At 53.2% G+C, this 5,000-nt stretch overlaps 1 non-coding gene across 1 annotated transcript in view; it reads left to right on the forward strand.

The window, feature by feature from the left end:
• The first annotated feature begins 4,261 nt into the window (after positions 1 to 4,261).
• LOC124747788 overlaps positions 4,262 to 5,000 on the forward strand; it is a 1,909-nt gene continuing 1,170 nt past the window's right edge. Inside the window, exon 1 of the ribosomal RNA XR_007011563.1 lies at positions 4,262 to 5,000. This exon is cut by the window's right edge and continues 1,170 nt beyond it. This is a non-coding gene — a ribosomal RNA (small subunit ribosomal RNA).

The following is a 5,000-nucleotide window of genomic DNA, read 5'->3' on the forward strand; positions in this document are numbered from 1 at the left end:
ATGACCTCCTCCAACGACGATACCGCCATCTATGCGACGCCAAGCCGATTAAGACAGCGATGGCGCCACAGTGCCCGCCTTTCGACGCCACCCACAAAGCCTGCAGCCTCTGTCGACCATAGCACCCAATCTCCAGTGGCTCTGCCGCACGAAGCCGTGGACCGGCAATGACTCCACCCGCACCCGTTCGTGCACCACCCCAACCGCCAAACGCGCACCTCCAGCGGATGAACGGCGGACGTTTCCCGCACTCGTAAAGTGCAATCCACCCCTATAACGTGCGTTTCATGAAGAGTTATTGCCAATATGCGACATTCCCGCTGTCCCTATACATGAGCCGCGACCTGTACCACTTACGAGCGAGAGACGCGATCGCGTTGCTCACTGTACGGCGTCCGATACCGAGCCATCAGCATGTCGGTCCCCATGCGCGTTGCACTCGCACTCGCAGTCGCAAAAACGTGGGGCAAATATATTACGCGGAAGAGTTATAACAGACCGAGCCCCACTGCATGAGGGGAGTCTTTGTCACTAATGTACACAGATGGAACATTTTGGACTGGAACCAGATTACCCGTACACACGGCGCTGATTAGTAATCAATGCAGAGCCATCAAACTACAGAATATATATACAACTGTCCGTATACATGCTGAAAGAGTCTGCCCACAATGGGAACCACACGTCAGCCAGCCACTCTGATCACGCACCACTCTCTGCTTCTAACGGGCGCACATACAATATGTAAGCACCAGCATGGAACAACATCCAGTGCATCCTCTCCGCCACATTACACAATCCACACTATCACAACCAGACCAGGAGGTCCATGCGGAAAATACAATATCCCACCCTTTCGACATCCACCATTGCGCAGATCAGGCACCAACACCCACACATGTCCTATACAACGGTGCACCCAACATCACAATAGTACCTCCTGTCACAGCGCACAAACAATGACATGAGTCAAAGACACAGGTCTGACACAAGCATAGAATTGGAGCGCCGCCTCTAATAAGCCAAAGGTGCATCCTGACGTGACAAATCTGATCATGTCACAAGCATTCACTTACTATAATCACTATCAACGAACCTGCCGCCCCCGCCCCCCCCCTACACCTTTCCTTACAACAACGTGTAACCTAACCTAACCTAACCTATGTTGTACCTTAACCTAACCTATGTTGTACCTTAACCTAACCTATGTTGTACCTTAACCTAACCTATGTTGTACCTTAACCTAACCTATGTTGTGCCTTAACCTAACCTATGTTGTGCCTTAACCTAACCTATGTTGTGCCTTAACCTAACCTATGTTGTGCCTTAACCTAACCTATGTTGTGCCTTAACCTAACCTATGTTGTGCCTTAACCTAACCTATGTTGTGCCTTAACCTAACCTATGTTGTGCCTTAACCTAACCCATGTTGTGCCTTAACCTAACCCATGTTGTGCCTTAACCTAACCCATGTTGTGCCTTAACCTAACCCATGTTGTGCCTTAACCTAACCCATGTTGTGCCTTAACCTAACCCATGTTGTGCCTTAACCTAACCCATGTTGTGCCTTAACCTAACCCATGTTGTGCCTTAACCTAACCCATGTTGTGCCTTAACCTAACCCATGTTGTGCCTTAACCTAACCCATGTTGTGCCTTAACCTAACCCATGTTGTGCCTTAACCTAACCCATGTTGTGCCTTAACCTAACCCATGTTGTGCCTTAACCTAACCCATGTTGTGCCTTAACCTAACCCATGTTGTGCCTTAACCTAACCCATGTTGTGCCTTAACCTAACCCATGTTGTGCCTTAACCTAACCCATGTTGTGCCTTAACCTAACCCATGTTGTGCCTTAACCTAACCCATGTTGTGCCTTAACCTAACCCATGTTGTGCCTTAACCTAACCCATGTTGTGCCTTAACCTAACCCATGTTGTGCCTTAACCTAACCCATGTTGTGCCTTAACCTAACCCATGTTGTGCCTTAACCTAACCCATGTTGTGCCTTAACCTAACCCATGTTGTGCCTTAACCTAACCTATGTTGTGCCTTAACCTAACCTATGTTGTGCCTTAACCTAACCCATGTTGTGCCTTAACCTAACCCATGTTGTGCCTTAACCTAACCCATGTTGTGCCTTAACCTAACCCATGTTGTGCCTTAACCTAACCCATGTTGTGCCTTAACCTAACCCATGTTGTGCCTTAACCTAACCCATGTTGTGCCTTAACCTAACCCATGTTGTGCCTTAACCTAACCCATGTTGTGCCTTAACCTAACCCATGTTGTGCCTTAACCTAACCCATGTTGTGCCTTAACCTAACCCATGTTGTGCCTTAACCTAACCCATGTTGTGCCTTAACCTAACCCATGTTGTGCCTTAACCTAACCCATGTCGTGCCTTAACCTAACCCACGTCGTGCCTTAACCTAACCCACGTTGTCGCCTAACGTAACCCACGTTGTCGCCTAAACCTGCTCTGTAATTGTTATACGACTCGTTCAATTAGTGTAGTGTTGCCCACCCGCAACCCTCGCAATATAGTTCGCTACTCGCACTCCCCGCTCCCCTGTGTATCGCTTCATGTTAAACACCTTGCAAGTCTTGCTCACTTTCCACATGCTCCTGCTGTACACTGTAATGTGGATGGCAGCAGGACGTACATGCCGCCCCTCCCCACGTCCCCACCTTGCCCCCTGCCTTCGCAAGCTGGTTGGTGAGAACTTTGCATGTTCAATGCCCTCCGCATGCGACGTACTCAGGCTACGTTGTGGTGCGGCCTGTGTCAACTGTCCGCTAATGTCGTACGCGTAAACCACAATCTGTACTGCACATTCGTCCTTATGTACTGAATGATACATCGTGGCACATGTGTGACCGTACAACGACTGCGCCCAAAAACGGCGGACCATACAGTGCAAATATTGTGCACGCAGCTACGTGTCGTCTCCCTATGAGAGCTGGATTGCAGTGTGGTACGCCATAGAGACGTGTGGGAGGAACGGACGCCGTGGATGGCGATCAGCATGAGCTGTCTGTTGATGTATTCGGACCTAGTCGTCTCTCCTCACACACCGTGATGGCATGGTGCACCGCGTTCCATATCTGCGACATGCTACAGAGGCCGGTTGACAGTCGTTCGAGCAATGGACATCGCATACGTACGGGGGCCACCTTCCACGTATTGTCTAGGCGTGCACATTTTGTTGCGTGTATGTGGGCAGACGTAGTGTGGCGTGACACCTGACACAGGCATGCAATAATCGTGGAAGTTGCAAATGGCGATGGACGCCTGCGTTTTCTGGTGAAGTTACGCAAATGAACAAATGGTAACCTGTTGTGGTGCGGTTGTTCTCGCTAGGGGTGAATCGGTGATGGCGACGATAGGTTGAGGTACTAACCGGTTGTTCCAGCGATACCCACCATGCCGACGAAACTGAACGGCATCTGGGTGTGAAGCGATACGCGGCGGTGGCTGGGTGGGACCGTCCCCGGCCGGTGAGGGGGCGCCTCCCGGCGTGCTGGCCGCGCGGTGCGTGGGCGCACGCGCTACAGCCGGCTGGTGGGGGCGGCCAGTGGCAGGCGCGCCGGCCGACGGACGCGGCAGGCGTCGCAGCTGCGCGCCGGCGCACCCTGCGCGCGGCGCCGTGCGGCCAAAGTAGGTCCTCGCGGGCCCGGTGCGAAGCGCGGTGGACATCTTCAGTGTGCTGGTCCGATTGAGGACTGTGTGCGTTGAGGATGCGCTGCCGCCCGGCGCTCGGCGCCGCGACGCCGTCTGCTGCTCGGTCGCCCCAGCGGTTCTCGCTGGTGGTTTGTATCGCAGCTGTGCGGATGTGTTGGCGCGTGCGCTGTGCTGGGAGAGTTCGCTTCGGCACCCAAGTGGGGCTTTTGTCCTTCTGTGGCGCTGGCGTTGGAGCTGCCGGTCACCGTAGGTGGCGCGTGTTGTCTCCCGCCGGCAATGCCACGACAGCACGCTCCCGGGCCTCTGTCGGCAGCGGCAAGCTCAGTTGGGAGCACGGGTGGTCGCACCGAAAGCGTCTACTCGCCTAACTCCGGGCGATTGCGCCTCTCTCGAACCCGACCAAGTACTTGGGACGGCGCTGCGCGCCGCCGGGACCTGAGAGGGTTTCGAGGTGTATTGTGCAGGGGAGCTCAGCCTCCTCCTGTTTGCAGAATGATTGAGCGGACGCTTGCGTGTTCGCGCGGGCCCCCGGGACACACTCCCGGGCGGCCGGCTGCTCAGCTCTAGTTGACGCAGCTCCCTGGTTGATCCTGCCAGTAGTCATATGCTTGTCTCAAAGATTAAGCCATGCATGTCTCAGTACAAGCCGCATTAAGGTGAAACCGCGAATGGCTCATTAAATCAGTTATGGTTCCTTAGATCGTACCCACGTTACTTGGATAACTGTGGTAATTCTAGAGCTAATACATGCAAACAGAGTCCCGACCAGAGATGGAAGGGACGCTTTTATTAGATCAAAACCAATCGGTCGGCTCGTCCGGTCCGTTTGCCTTGGTGACTCTGAATAACTTTGGGCTGATCGCACGGTCCTCGTACCGGCGACGCATCTTTCAAATGTCTGCCTTATCAACTGTCGATGGTAGGTTCTGCGCCTACCATGGTTGTAACGGGTAACGGGGAATCAGGGTTCGATTCCGGAGAGGGAGCCTGAGAAACGGCTACCACATCCAAGGAAGGCAGCAGGCGCGCAAATTACCCACTCCCGGCACGGGGAGGTAGTGACGAAAAATAACGATACGGGACTCATCCGAGGCCCCGTAATCGGAATGAGTACACTTTAAATCCTTTAACGAGTATCTATTGGAGGGCAAGTCTGGTGCCAGCAGCCGCGGTAATTCCAGCTCCAATAGCGTATATTAAAGTTGTTGCGGTTAAAAAGCTCGTAGTTGGATTTGTGTCCCACGCTGTTGGTTCACCGCCCGTCGGTGTTTAACTGGCATGTATCGTGGGACGTCCTGCCGGTGGGGCGAGCCGAA

The sequence above is a fragment of the Schistocerca piceifrons genome, unplaced genomic scaffold (assembly GCF_021461385.2).
Source record: "Schistocerca piceifrons isolate TAMUIC-IGC-003096 unplaced genomic scaffold, iqSchPice1.1 HiC_scaffold_393, whole genome shotgun sequence".
Lineage (NCBI taxonomy): Eukaryota > Metazoa > Arthropoda > Insecta > Orthoptera > Acrididae > Schistocerca > Schistocerca piceifrons.